Source organism: Chiloscyllium punctatum, chromosome 28 (genome assembly GCF_047496795.1).
Source record: "Chiloscyllium punctatum isolate Juve2018m chromosome 28, sChiPun1.3, whole genome shotgun sequence".
Classification (NCBI taxonomy): domain Eukaryota; kingdom Metazoa; phylum Chordata; class Chondrichthyes; order Orectolobiformes; family Hemiscylliidae; genus Chiloscyllium; species Chiloscyllium punctatum.
In genome coordinates, this window is record NC_092766.1 from 52,423,883 (window position 1) to 52,439,077 (window position 15,195).

The window sequence follows — 15,195 nt, forward strand, 5'->3', positions numbered from 1 at the left end:
GCAGAAAGATGTGGAGACCGTGTGTCTCCTGGAGTTGTTGTATAAATGTTTGGCGGAGCTGGGAAGATGGTTTGCAGTATTTTACTCACATTTCTGGGTGACATCCTCAGGGCTGCAGAACCTGTTGTGAAGTGCTGCTGTCCTGTGGCAGTTGGAATTGATTTGGTTTCATTCCCGCTGCTTCCTGTTTTTGGGGTTGCAGACTGGGTCCAGGTGAATCTGTTTATTGATGGAAATCGCGGATGAGTGCCCTGCTTCTAGAAATTCTCTGGCTGCATTCTGTTTGCCCTGTCCTATTACTATTGTGCTATTCTCACCAAACCTTGCCGTCTGTACGGATTGCTACTCGGGACAGCTGGTCTGGACAATTCGTGTCTGCCACACAATTTCTTTGCCAAGAATAGATATGCCCACGATTTCATTCATAGATGTCTCGCACACGAAATTCGCAACGAGGATAGGTCACCAGGCAATTTGAAAAGCATACTCCCCTTTATTAAAATAAATTGCTGGGAACTGACAGTCAGACTCCTCTGAACACACTGGGTTACAACAGCACATAAACCGACAACCTTGCTCAGACAAAACTCACCAGAACACAACACCCAATAACCATCATGTACAAACGTGGTTGTGTAGATTCCATGCAGCGACTGCATGAAACACTATCTCGGAGAAACAGGCCGACAAGGAGCGAGCTGCATTCATAAAGTTCAACTAACCCATAAACGCCACGGACGGCTGTTCCTTGTAGCTATTCACAGGGCACTGAGTGTCTCAAATTCCGCGACTTGGAACTTGGGATCACATTACCGTCTGTGACACTGGTTACTTCCGGGTATGCCGTAACTCCTGATGGAACACATGTAACTCTCGATTGCTCATTGAAAATTACATCCGACATAGCAGCGCAGAGAAATATTTCTGTTGTGTTTCTGGTGCTGTTCCTGACATGTCCTCTCGTGCTGAACATATTCTGTGTTGCCTGATGGTTCGGTACGTGTTTCCGTGATCGTATTGTGGGCAGTCATCTGCGGTTTAGCTGCAATAACGTGCTTGGAAACCCATGTTCACCTGTTTTTACTTTGTATTTTTAATCTTATTATGGACAATTGCAACACAGTAAAGTATCAACTAATATTGGGAGATGACATACAGAGGCGTGTGAAATGCCGAGGTTTCAGTGACACTTGTACAATTGTTACAGATTGCCTTCATTCAGGAGATAAGGATGCAGAATGCGTTTTGGAAGAGATGAGGAACAGTGAGGAAAGAACTCACCAGCGGATGCAGTTTACAAGCCCACTCGCAGTAACCACAAGAAATAAATAGTGCGTGAGTGATAAAAGATGGCAATAATCATGGGTGGCTTTAATTTCCCCGCTCCCACTCCCGGTTCCATTGTAAAGGAAATTTGGAGAACAATAATCAATAAATCACATATGTCCCATAGAACAACGCGAGTCATATCTTGGTCTTCGATTACTTTACAGATGACTTCATCTCTGTCTTTTCTTGGAAACCATCTCTTTCATTGTGAGCATCAGGAAAGGCCATGTTTTTTTTGCCAGAAAACAAATGTCACTGACCTTTTTTTAACATCCAAGAACAATCAAATCAACAGCTCACTTGATCAACTCTAACGCCCACATTAACAAAGAAATCTGGCAAATTGATAGTTTTGTTTTCCTAGCAATAAATAATTGTGACTCCGTTTGCCTGCAGTCATCTCTTCCTAACTTTGGGCTTTCCTTCGTTTACAGTGGTGTTTAGCATCTTCCAAGTGACAGCAAAGATATTAGATCAGTTGGAAGCATTTTCGCCTATCAAGTCGGCGAGTTTTCAATGAGGTCACGGCTGATTTGTTTAATCCTCAACTCCGCTTCTCAGCCTTATCTCCCTGGCCCTTGATTGCGAATTGACTAAATGTCTTTCTATCTCAGCCGTGAAAATACCTAGCCTAGACGGCCCTCTGTTGGAAAGAATTCCACTGATTTGCTGCCCTCTCATATTCAGAATATCCTCCCCATCCGAGTCTTCAATGTTTGACCCCTTCCGCTGTGATGAGGCCCTCTAGACCCACATTATCCTGGGCGTAAATCAGAGCAGAATGAACCCCTGAAGGTAGATCTACACTCTCTACTGCCAGCTGTGAGTTATTGAAAACATATCATATTTTGACATCTGATTAACCAATTAGACCTGATTTTGCACATTAGATTTCCCAATGGAGAGTCTTCTTCAAGAGCACTTCATTGGCTGTAATTCAGCTGGCGGTGTAAGTGCTAGTCAAACACAAGGACACTCGGTGCACTGCTGTGTTTATGAATCTCTCTGCACATGAAAATGGATCCTTCCCATCCACTTTCCCTCTCATCAATGTGGGTGTCATTCAACTTGATCTCCCAGCATCCTCCTCCGTTCTGAACCAAGAGAGGGTGACAGCGAATACTGGGGTCATGCTGCGGACAGGGCAAGCCAAATACTGGTGTTTCAGGTTACAACTCTCCGTTCTCGAAGAAATATTAAGCCACCACTATGCAAGGGTATCCGTGGCAGAGTGATTAAGACAGTCGATTAGTAATCCATTGACGTGTCCCCACGAAGGGTCAAATCCTGTCGACTACACCTTGAGCAACTTCCTGTAGGGCACATTCCTGCTCAAGCTTCAGCAAGGCCGGGCCAGTTATTTGATTAGACATAGGCTGCTCGAGTTCTTAATCAGAAATATACCACACTCAAACCGTTATTTCTGTTTCTCTTTTCACAGATATTGCTAGACCCATCGAGCTTCTGCAGTATTCTGTGAATGTGCTGCGCAGAAGTGCTGCTTTTCATTAGATTCCTTTAATCCCAGTCCTCTGTTCATTGCCTCTGGTCAATAGCAACACTTGCTCCTGCTCGTCAAAGTGCCCATGTCCACGGTTCCCACTCCCATCATTATAAACAGCCGCAGAAAATTGCCGGTTAACCATCTTTACTCCAAAGAGAAACTCACCAGCCTCGGGAATATCTCCAGAAAACGGGACTTCTCATCCCTGGACACGGTGTAAGACAGAGGATTGTGAAGAGATTTGGGAAAATATTGTCAGTTGGCAGGTGCACAATGCTAAAGGCGCAACCCGTATAACACAGTTTCCAGCTTTGTGAATCTTCGGGAACACTTTGGGAAATGGAAGCAGAGGAGGATGAAGAAGGGCGAACTGTCGGGCTTAGCCGAAACAGTCAAGACACCTTCCCCTTCTTTAAGAGGACGCCACATGAACTGATCGGAGGCTTTCAAAGAATTCTCGTTCCTGTACATGAGGAATACAAATCTCATCTGGACTCTAGATCAATGAAATAACTCGGGATCACACAAGACACTGGGAGGCTCGAAGGGAGATGGTCCCGGTTGGAGGAGAGCTGGTTCCCAGTGACATGGGTGTGTCTGTAGTGGGTGGGATCAGATTGTTCCCATGTCGCCATAATGAATGTCTCAGTCTATATTCTGGCAAAGTAAACCTCATAGAGGACAATTGACGTTCAGGGAAGGGCAGACTGAAGTGGGAAGTCAGTCACAGCCTGCTTTAGAGAATCGTGCAAAGTGTTAGGTTAGAAGTTTCAGCGCATTCGACTGTTAAATGAAAGGTTCCTGGTTCAAGAGCCCCCAGGGCGACAGCGATGGTTGTTCTTGCTGCATCTGTTTTGGATGCTGCACAGTTTCGTGTGTCGAGTGGGGTCATGAAAATGTTCTCCAAACGGAACCCTTTCGTGTGAGGATCCACAAAGATGTTTCTGCATTGCTTTAATGGTTCATGTAAAGAACTGTGGATTCTTGGAATCTGAAGCAAAAAAACAGAAGCTGCTGTCGAATCTAACGGGTTTGGCAGGACCTGTGGGAGATTACCGAGTTCTGATGAAGTTTTGAAATGTTGTCTCTGATTTTCTCTGCATGGATGCTGTATGATCTGCTGAGTTTCTCTTGCAATTCCTGCTCTTGGTTTTAAATGAATGTTCGTTCCATCTATCAGGATGATACAACCAGACCCACCATGCACCAAAATTTAATGCTTTTGCAAACTGTGAAGTGATTGGATTCAAACAAACCCGATAATGATTCACTCTTCCTCAGCTTCACAATGACAGAAACCTTGAGAATGAAGAGGGCAGTGTGGTTCTGTAATCGTCGATGCGTGTTTCAGGCAATGGACTTGAAAATCATTTGGCTTTACCCCCACAGCCTGGAATCCTACCGGTTACGATTCATTAATGTCAACAAATAAAATGGGAGATTACACTCTATCTTCATCTTTCACATACAAACCACAGGAGAAGGGAAAAAAAGTCATTTCAGACAGGTTGGGAATGGTTGCAATCGGCAACCCTCTGCCTTTCAGGGTACAACACGCAGAGATCCCCAGAGAAAGTTGATACACTATGAGTTGAACAATTCCATCCCAACTTTGTTGAAGCTACGAGCCAACCGTTGGAAAACGAGATGAAAACAGTCGGGGGCCAGTCTTCGACTGGTGCAGACTTGATGGCCAGAAGGGCATTTTCTGTGCTGCAGATCTCTTTGACCAGCTGCGGTGAGCTGGTCGGAGAAACAGGCGGATGTGAAGCATATGGAACGGGACTAATCCTGAGACCTCTGTTTGTTTCCATCTGTGGGTAAATATGAGGTGGAGTTCCTCGGCGGTGTTACAACATAATGTGACCATATCCAACTTCAGTCACCTTGTTGTGTCATTTAAGATCACAGGGAGAATCCCATTTAGATTCGCCCTGGTAACATCAGAAACGCAGGTTTATGGGAACTGGGACTAGAATAGATGGAAGTCCAATGACCCGCACTGCAGATGGGCCGAAAGGTCTTTTTCTCGCTGTAAAATCGGAAGAAAGGGAGAAACTAATCTGCAGCTAAAATAATCACAGATGAAAAGACAAAAACGGTTTCATGGTGAAAACACACAGTGCCTTTTCTTTTTGCTTTCCCTGTTAGCCTCCTGGTGAGGATTCAGTTTTCTCACTGTTGCAGCAAGTGGAGTTTTCCTCATACCATTAATCGTGGGGACAGCCTTCCCGAAGCAGAGAATGAAGTATGGAGCTGACAATTGATCAAGTGTTGTCCCATTCTTAATGCAGAGTAACTTTAATCAAAGCACTGCGAATGCTGAAATTCTGAATCAGAAACAGAAATTGGCAGAGAAAGTCAGCAGACTTGGCAGCATCTGTGGAGAGAGACAGGTTTGTTGTTTCAGATCGACAGAACCACACTAGTTATGCATTTTAATATTTTAGTGCAAGAATAATTGTCAGTTTTACTTCGCAAATCAGCATATTTATCAGAATATTATATTAGCCGAGAAATGTCAACTTTCTGAATGTCAACCGACTTTTCCGGGTGTAATGCTGATTCTGTTGCCTTGAGCTGGTGAAACGCTGGCCTTCAATTGTTCTTTTTTATTCCCCTTTCTGTCAGTGAGCACCCATTTTAAATGGAGAGTTTCTATTTTCTGGCTCTCCCTCAATATGCGTCTCTACTCGTCTATCATTTCCTCTGCATAACCACCTCACTCTCTTCCACATTCTCCCACTCTCTGTCTATCAATATCCCTTATTTTCCATTTCTGCTCTTTGAAAAGTCTGACATTCGGAGATAGTTTGAGAGTAGACCTACTGATGGGCTTTCCCCTCCCCTGGCTAGAGTGTGTAGAACTGTACTCGCATTCTCTGGGTAGAGTGTATGTCACTTAGGCCTGCGGTCAGGTGACATTTCTTCACTCAAATTATTATGAGCTTTTACAATTCTTTATACAATTCATAATCCACCAAACAAAAACAATTTCACCCCAATTATACGATTTAAGTGAAGCCCTTGCTTCAATTGACGAATGAATGGTGACAGCAGAAAATGAGGGGTATCATCTTGCAGTGTGTGTGCCATTACCACAACATTGCTGGGATATCTGCAGTGTCTCCTGCCTCACCTCGTTATTCCCAACAAAGTGGGAATGAACGAGGGTGAATAAAAGTGGAATTAGAAAGATAGAGCATTGACTGATGGGACCACAGGAGGCGGAAGGACGTGGTAACATGAAATACCAATGGGCTGACCTCAAACACCAGAAGGATGCTGAGCCGTCTCTTTCGGTATGGTGGATCAACAAAATGGCCTTTACGAGATGGTTAAGCAACGAACCTTCAATATACAGGACATGCAATGCCACGATTTGACACTGTACTGGTCTGGTTATGACCAGGCGCTTTAACTAATTAATCCACGGCGACAGTGCAGACACTTCTCTTCAAATCCATATCTGCAGTTCATTAACTATTCCATCATCATAACTAGGACATCTTTAGATTAGATTACTTAAAGTGTAGAAACAGGCCCTTCGGCCCAACCAGTGCACACCGACCCACACCCTATATTTACCCCTTACCTAACACTATCGGCAATTTAGCATGACCAATTGACCTGGCCTGCACATCTTTGGACAGTGGGAGGAAACCAACACAGACACGGGGAGAACGTGCAAATTCCACACAGTCAGTCGCTTGAGGTGGGAAGTGAACCCCGGTCTCGGGCGCTGTGAGGCAGCAGTGCTAGCCACTGTGCCACTGTACCACCGTGCCACCGTGCTGCCCATTTGTTTCATGTTTAAAGTTGCTCGGTGAGAATTTAAATCAGCCTCCTCTTATACAGAAAAGAATAGTTCACAGCTGGACACTCACCAGTGAAAATGCACAGAAAGAGGCAATCTCTTCTTGCGTTGGGTTGAAACTGTTCCCTCCATCTTCATTAAACTGACAGGATAAAGAGGATGCGTTCATCCTCCTGGAGCCCATGAACTGCGTTAATATGCACAGAGGGAATATCACCCCAAGAGAACAGGGTCATTGTGGTGAATGGATCAGGAGTGTTGTGTGAGTCAGTACAAACAGTGTGCAGTATTGGCTGATCTTTAGTTCTAACATTGAGCCGTGCTCCACCAGCTCCTCTCTCACTTACTGATTCAAGCCTTCCAGTCGTCTTTACCTTTCATTTTATTTCAATCGCCCTGCTCCACAGAGCTACAGCCTTGATACTGTTAGGGAGGGAGTTCCAGGATCTAGACCCAAAAGCAGGAGCAGCGAGATATTTCCAACTCAGAAAGGCGAGATCCTAGATGGGTGATTTGTGGTTACAGTTCTCTCGTGTATCTGTTGCAATTGTCCTTCTAGATAGATGCAAACAATCACTGGGTTGGTCTGGGTCTGCATTCTGTGAGGAAGCAGGAGTTAGTTTACAATAAGATAACTCACAAGAAGAGAAATAAATCTTCATTTCCTGACTGGGAATTGTATCCCGGTCTGGGCATTACAAACTCAGACTCCGAACCAGGGACCCTACTGAAGCTGACAGTAACACTTGTGACCTGATCTGTCCAGACTCTGTGTATGACCTTCACGTCATCATCATCTTCAGCAGCAATGTTTCTCTCTCTAAGTTTCCAAACAATTCATATTGCTGCCCTGGTTTCAATGTGAGGAAAGTTGAAGTGTGCTAATCTGATTTACAGCAGTAAGGTACAGAACAGTTTGATACTAACAGCGGCTCGTTTTGAGGCGTTGATCTGCGGTGATGGGGCGGCCCCAATAAAGCCTTCGTTCAAATCATCTGATTCCAAATTCCATGTTGGAAATGACCAGAGGTTTCTCGCTGAATTTGTTGAGGGTCTTCACTGGAAGTGACACTAAGTCAAAGAATGAAAGTACATTTTAGTGGAGTGCATCATAAGATAGCGTAGTGACTGTGAATAAAATACTGGAGACGTCCAGCAGAAGACCAGGCGACACAGAAGCAGGCACCTGAGGACAAATATATTTGCTTTGCCATTGAAAGGCCCTGTTACACAAAGTGGATTATCTTTGCTGGTTGATCACCTTATGAATGTTGTTTCCCAGATCTCCATGTTTACATTACATATGGAAAGGTGTCCAGCGTATGCATGTCCATCCTGCTAGCGAAGCAATAGATAAGACATCTGACTTTGAATCAGACGATTGTAGGTTTACATCCTACACGTCTCGAGTGTAACGTGTTAGTTCAGCCAATTGCATGTTGTCAGTTGCTATTTTCTTAGGTTCTTTCGAGCTGCAGGGATTTGATCATTGTGTATTCAAATTGAATGTTGCTTTTGGGTTTTTACAGCTCAATGTCAGACAGGTGTATGGCTGGTCCTGTTTTGTCAGGTTCTGAGGATCTGAATGGTTTGGATCAGTGTGGTTTCGAATTTAAAACTTGCATTTAGGTCTATTGTCCATTTTAAATTCCAGCGCAGCTCCACATCTCTCATTGCCTGTCAAACTGGCGAGTGTTCCACCTCAAGCTGCCTTTGTCAGAGAAGCTGTTGTGTGGAGCAGAGAGCGGAAGTGAAGCACAAGGAGCTGGTATGATCCTGAGACATCTGTTCCTCCCGGGATATGTTTCTGTGTGTCTCCCTCTGTGGGTGAAAATGAGGTTCAGGTCCTCAAGGTGGTTACAACACAGTGTGACCATGTCAAACCTCAGTCCCATTGTCGCGTCGTCTAAATTCACAGTGAGAATCGCATTGTTATTTGCTCTGGAAACATCAGTACACATATTATTTTGAACCAAAACTAGAAACTGGGACTGGAATATATGGATGCCTGATGAGCTGCAATGTACGATGGGCCGAACGGTCTCTTCCCACTCTGTGAAAGCTCGAAGGCAAGTAGGACCTAATCTGCAGCAAGACTGATCAGAAATGAAAAGGCAAAAGTGTTTCCATTCTGAATAAATGTAAGGGTGCCTTCTGCCTTCCCTTGTCATCTAGTAGCCAGCATTTGGCGCTCTCGCCGCCGTGACGCGAGTTCTATTCCCGGTCAAGGAATGCATGCTTTGTTCTGCACACACATCGTGGTAAGAATACTTCTGACCAATTTTCCAAAGCTGGCAGAACATCGGTTTTGTGCCAACCGTTTTAAAGTTGAACAGAAAACCAAGAGATGCAGATGTTGGAAATCTGAACCAAAAACAAGAATTGACCTCCAAACTGAGTAGTCCTGGCAACATCTGTGGAGAGAAACAGAGACAATGTTTCTTAACGACAGAACCAGATTAGTTCTTTATTTCTAGATCACAATGCCGGGATAATGGTCAGTTTTATCTATCTAATGAGGTTACTTATCAAAATCCTTTCTTTTTTTGCCAGTGAGCAGCCATGTCGACCCGAGATCTGATTCTTTCAGGGTCAACCTCAAGATGGGTCTCTAATTTTCTGTCTTTATCTCTGTGTATCTCCCGCACCCTTTTTCATATTCTTTGACCCCTTCTTTGCAAATATCCCTCATTCCCCATTCCTACTCTATGAAAAGCCTGACGTTCAGGGATAGTTTGAGAATGGAGCTGCTGAGAGGTTTTCTGGAACCTGGCAGGAGTCTGTAAAACTTGGCTCACATTCTACGGATAATACGTCTGCCATTTGGATGTGATATAAGGAGCCATTTCTTCCTCAAAATGCTGTAACCCTTTCGAAATTAAAGTTGCATTCCTTATCCAATCGGAAAAAAAAACTACACCATGGAAGCATTAATGATGCTGTAAAATGAATGAATGGCGACAGCAGAGAATGAGGGTGATCCACTCGTAGTTTCTGAGCCATAACTACAACATCCCACGGCCTTTCTGCAGTGTCTCCTGCCTCACCTCGTTATTCCCACCAAACTTGGAATGAACGAGTGTGAATAAAAGTGGAGGAGAAGAAGGAGTGCTTTTGGAACAGCGGCAAGAAACTCCAAGTTGGTGTATTAGTTAGGAAGGACAACATGCACTGTTGGAACTAAACCAGGAAAAAGGAGTGTGTTTGCCAAACCATAACAGGCTCGAACTCAAACAGGATGCTGAGTCGCTTCATCAGTAACACGACACTTAATAAAAGGTGAACCCACGAGCCTTCAATACAACAAGCAGCGCATTTGCGATTGGACCCTATGGTCAGCTGCTTCCCAAGGAGGGGTTTTAAATAATTAAGCGACGGCCATATGTGCAGTTCCTTAACCACATGACCACAGTAACTCGGAAATACATTTCTGTATCAATATTACTCAGTGTGATTTGCAATCAAACCCCGCTTTTGCAAAACCAGACATTTCACGATTGGACATTCTTCAATGCAAAGGCACATAAAAGGGCAATCTTCTCTTGTATTGGCTTCAAACAGATATTTGTATCTGTTTAAACTGACAGGACAAAGGGGACGTTGTTCATTCTCTTGGGACGTATTGATGTCTTTAATACACACAGAGGTAATCTCACACGAAGAGGAACAGTGTCATTGCCATGAATTGACCAGGAATGGTGTATGAGCCAATGTAAACAGTTTGCAGTAAAGGCTGACCCATTAGCAGCGACACTGAGCCTTGCACCACCAGATGCAGACTCACTTCCTGCCTCATCCCTCCCAGTCATCATTGTCATTCACGTCAATTACACTTCACTGCTCCACTTCTCAACTTACTACCGATCTCCTGCAGGTGTTCGATTGGAACCTACCACTGTTAGAAAGGAATTCCGGGGATAAAGATATCACTCAATGGAATCGGACTCGCTGTCCATCCCTAAATCCCCCACAGATGGAGGAGATGAGTTGCTTTTGTGAACCATTGAACTCCTTCACACGGAGGAACAGCCATTATGCTGCAAGCACGGGATTTCCTGGATTTACACCCAGAGACACTGAAGGAACACCAACATATTTCCAACAGAGGTTTCTCACTGGACTGGTTCAGGATCTTGACTGGAAGAGGTCATGACGCAAGGTATGAAAAGATATTTCACTGGAGTGAATAAAAAAATCGCGGAGTGACTGTGAATAAAATGATGGCAACTTCCAGCAGAGGCGCAGGCGACCCTGAAGCAGGTACCTGAGGGCAAATATGCTTCCTTGGTCATTGAAAGACATTGCTTCACGAAGTGCGACATCCGATGTGAAACAGCGACGATAATTATTTTTACTGATAGTTCACCTTGTGAATACTGTTTCCCCTGATGGCCATGTTTCCATTTCATATCGAGTCCCTGTCGTTCCTCCGGCTGCCGTTGGGCCACTGACATCATGGATAATGCTTCTGACCTTTGGTGGCTCGAATCCTTCCTGATTTGTGTGCAATCTGCTGCAGGGTTTGGATCAGTGGGTCTCGAACTTGGGGGTATTGCACCTCAATGTGCGAGAGATTTTGAAGAGCTGCAGATTTTGGATCAGTGTGTTTTCAAATTTGAAAGTTGCATGTGAGGCAATTGTCCATTTTAAATTCCAGCTCATCGCAACGTCTCTCATTGTCTGTAAAACTGGCTTTAGTTGCACCTAATCAAGGGTCATAATCTCCGGATTACTGCCCGAGCCACGTGCCAATTGGCATAGGGACAAGAAAATTAGGCAAGTAAACACGGGGCTAAGGGATTGGTGTGGGAAAGAGGGATTCCACTTCATGGGGCATTGGCATCAGTTTTGGAACAGGGGGGATCTGTACCGTTGGGACGGTCTCCACCTGAACCGATCAGGTACCAATGTTCTAGCGAAGAGGATAAATAGGGTGGTCAGTAGGACTTTAAACTTCTGAGTTGGGGGGAAGGGAAAGTGAAAGCGACAGGGAGTATGGAGGTAAATGGAAAGATAAGCAGCAGGATAGCATGTTTCCAGGCGGATTTAAAATTGAGGCAGACTGAGAATGCAGAAAAAAGCAAGGATAACTTAGGACATATGACTTCCAACATCTCTAATGATAAGGAAGTTAGCATTAAGGCACTTTATCTGAATGCTCGTAGCATTCATAACAAAGCCGATGAACTAATGGCACAGATAATAGTGAATGATTATGATGTAGTAGGCATCACAGAGACTTGGTTACAGGGGGGTCAGGACTGGCAGTTAAACCTCCATGGTTTTTCAACTTATCGAAAAGACAGAGAGGTGGGCAGAGGGGGTGGGGTTGCCTTGTTAGTTAAGAACAAAATTAAATCTATGGTATTGAATGACATAGCGTCGGCTGATGTGGAATCTGTGTGGGTGGTATTGAGGAACCACAAAGGCAAAAAAACCATAATTGGAGTTGTGTACAGACTTCCTAACAGTGATCAGGACCAGGGATGTAACATGTACCGGGAAATAGAGAAGGCATGTCAGAAAGGCAAGGTTACATTGATCATGGGTGACTTCAATATGCAGGTGGACTGGGTAAATAATGTTGCTAGTGGATCTAAAGAAAGGGAATTCATGGAATGCTTACAGGATGGCTTTTTGGAACAGCTTGTCATGGAGCCTACAAGAGAGCAGGCTATTCTGGACCTAGTGCTTTGCAATGAACCAGACTCTATAAAAGATCTTAAAGTAAGGGAACCCTTAGCAAGTAGCGACCATAATATGGTAGAGTTCAGTCTGGAGTTTGAAAGGGAGAAGGCAAAATCTGATGGAATGGTGTTACAGTTGAATAAAGGTAATTATGAAGGCATGAGAGAGGAACTGACTAAAATAGACTGGAAGCAGAGGCTAACCGGGAAGACACTAGAGCAAAAATGGCAGGAGTTTATAGGTATAATTGAGGACACTGTACAGAGGTTCATTCCCAAGAAAAGAAAGATTAACCGGGGAGGGATTAGACAACCTTGGCTGACAAAGGAAGTCAGGAAATGTATTAAAGAAAAAGAGCGATCCTATAAAGTGGCTAAGAACAGTGGGAAATCAGAAGATTGGGAAGGATACAAAAGCAAACAGAGGGTAACAAAGAGTGTAATAAGAAATGAGAGGATCAAATATGAAGGTAGGCTAGCCAGTAATATTAGAAATAATAGTAAAAGTTTCTTTCAGTACTTAAGAAACAAACGACAGGCAAAAGTAGACATTGGGCCACTTCAAACTGATGCAGGGAGCCTAGTGATGGGAGATAAGGAAATAGCAGGAGAACTTAACAAGTACTTTGCGTCAGTTTTCACAGTGGAAGACATGAGTAATATCCCAAAAATTAAAGGGTGTCACGGGGCTGAGTTGAGTATGGTTGCCATTACGAAAGAGATAGTGCTAGAAAAGTTAAAAAGTCTTAAAATTGATAAATCTCCTGGCCCCGATGGGATACACCCGAGAGTTCTGAGAGAGGTTGCTGAGGAAATAGCAGAGGCATTGGTTGAGATCTTTCAAGAGTCACTGGAGTCAGGAAAGGTCCCGGATGATTGGAAGATGGCTGTAGTAACCCCCTTGTTCAAGAAAGGATCAAGGCAAAAGATGGAAAATTATAGGCCAATCAGCTTAACCTCGGTTGTTGGTAAAATTCTAGAATCCATCATTAAGGATGAGGTTTCTAAATTCTTGGAAGAGCAGAGTCTGATTAGAACAAGTCAACATGGATTTAGTAAAGGGAGGTCATGCCTGACAAACCTGTTGGAATTTTTTGAAGAGGTGACAAGTAGGTTAGACCAGGGAAACCCAGTGGATGTGGTCTATCTAGACTTTCAAAAGGCCTTTGATAAGGTGCCACACGGGAGGCTGCTGAGCAAGGTGAGGGCCCATGGTGTTCGAGGTGAGCTGCTGGGATGGATTGAGGATTGGCTGTCTAACAGAAGGCAGAGAGTTGGGATAAAAGGTTCTTTTTCAGAATGGCAGCCGGTGACGAGCGGTGTCCTGCAGGGTTCAGTGTTGGGGCCGCAGCTGTTCGCATTATATATTAATGATTTGGATGAGGGAACCAGGGGCATTCTAGCGAAGTTTGCCGATGATACGAAGTTAGGTGGACAGGCAGGTAGTACTGAGGAAGTGCGAAGGCTACAGAAGGATCTAGACAGGTTGGGAGAGTGGTCCAGGAAATGGCTGATGGAATTTAACGTGAGCAAGTGCGAGGTCTTGCACTTCGGCAAAAAGAATACAAGCACGGACTACTTTCTAAATGGCGAGAAAATTAATAAAGCCAAAGCACAAAGGGATCTGGGAGTGCTAGTCGAGGATTCTCTAAAGGTAAACATGCAGGTTGAGTCTGTGATTAAGAAAGCGAATGAAATGTTGTCTCTTATCTCAAGAGGGTTGGAATATAAAAGCAGAGATGTACTACTAAGACTTTATAAAGCTCTGGTTAGGCCCCATTTGGAGTACTGTGTCCAGTTTTGGTCCCCACACCTCAGGAAGGACATACTGGCACTGGTACGTGTCCAGCGGAGATTCACACGGATGATCCCTGGAATGACAGCTCTAGCATATGAGGAACGGCTGAGGATACTGGGATTGTATTCGTTGGAGTTTAGAAGATTAAGGGGAGATCTAATAGAGACGTACAAAATAATACATGGCTTTGAAAAGGTGGATGCTAGGAAATTGTTTCCGTTAGGCGAGGAGACTAGGACCCGTGGACACAGCCTTAGAATTAGAGGGGGTCATTTCAGAACAGAAATGCGGAGACATTTCTTCAGCCAGAGAGTGGTGGGCCTGTGGAATTCATTGCCACGGAGTGCAGTGGAAGCTGCGACGCTAAATGTCTTCAAGGACGAGATTGATAGGTTCTTGTTGTCTAGAGGAATTAAGGGCTACGGGGAGAACGCTGGTAAGTGGAGCTGAAATGCGCATCAGCCATGATTGAATGGCAGAGTGGACTCGATGGGCCGAATGGCCTTACTTCCACTCCTATGTCTTATGGTCTTATGGTCTAAAGCTGCCTTTTGTCGGAGAAACTTGTGTGTGTGTTGTGGGGGGGGGGGGCGGCGAAGTGGGGTCTTAAGTAGGTGGAGAGCGGTACTGAAGCACAAGGAGCTGGTATCATCCCGAAACCTCTGCCTCCCCCCCACCCCACCTCCGGACATGTGTGTCTGTGACTCTTTCTATGGGTGAAAATGTGAATGGGTTGCTCGAGGGGATTTCACTTCAGTATGACGGTGTGTAACTCCCTCCCATTGTTGTCCCGTGTAAGATCACAGGGATAATCCTTTCGGAATTTTGCGTTGAAAACATCAGAACACACAAGGTATTGTGCCAAAGCTGGACACTGGATCGAAAACAAATGACTATCTGATGAGCCATACTGCACGATGGGCCGAATGGTATTTTCCTATTGTGTTACAAATACCTCGAAAACAACGAGAAAATAATGTTCAGCGACAATGATCCAAAATGAAATGCATAAGTGGTTACATTGCGAATAAATGCGACAGCTTCTGTCCCCTTCACTTTT